At 57.5% G+C, this 207-nt stretch overlaps 1 protein-coding gene across 1 annotated transcript in view; it reads left to right on the top strand.

The window, feature by feature from the left end:
* The window catches only part of Peli2 (pellino E3 ubiquitin protein ligase family member 2), a 142,406-nt gene that overhangs the window by 3,931 nt on the left and 138,268 nt on the right, over nucleotides 1-207 (top strand). The gene's annotated exons all lie outside the window — the stretch shown is intronic.

Genomic DNA, 207 nt, shown 5'->3' with positions numbered 1-207 from the left:
GCAGCACACATGTGCCCCTCTATTCCCACCACACCTGCACGGCAATACACACATGCCCCTCTATTCCCACGTCACACCTGCATGACAGTACACACGTGCCCCTCTATTCCACATCACACCTGCACGGCAGCACACACGTGCCCCTCTATTCCCACCACACCTGCACGGCAGCACACACATGCTCCTCTATTCCCATCACACCTGCAC

Source organism: Microtus ochrogaster, unplaced genomic scaffold (genome assembly GCF_000317375.1).
Source record: "Microtus ochrogaster isolate Prairie Vole_2 unplaced genomic scaffold, MicOch1.0 UNK105, whole genome shotgun sequence".
In the NCBI taxonomy this organism is placed as follows: Eukaryota; Metazoa; Chordata; class Mammalia; order Rodentia; family Cricetidae; genus Microtus; species Microtus ochrogaster.
Note: the sequence above shows the minus strand (reverse complement) of the source record. Positions and strands in the feature narration are given on the sequence as shown.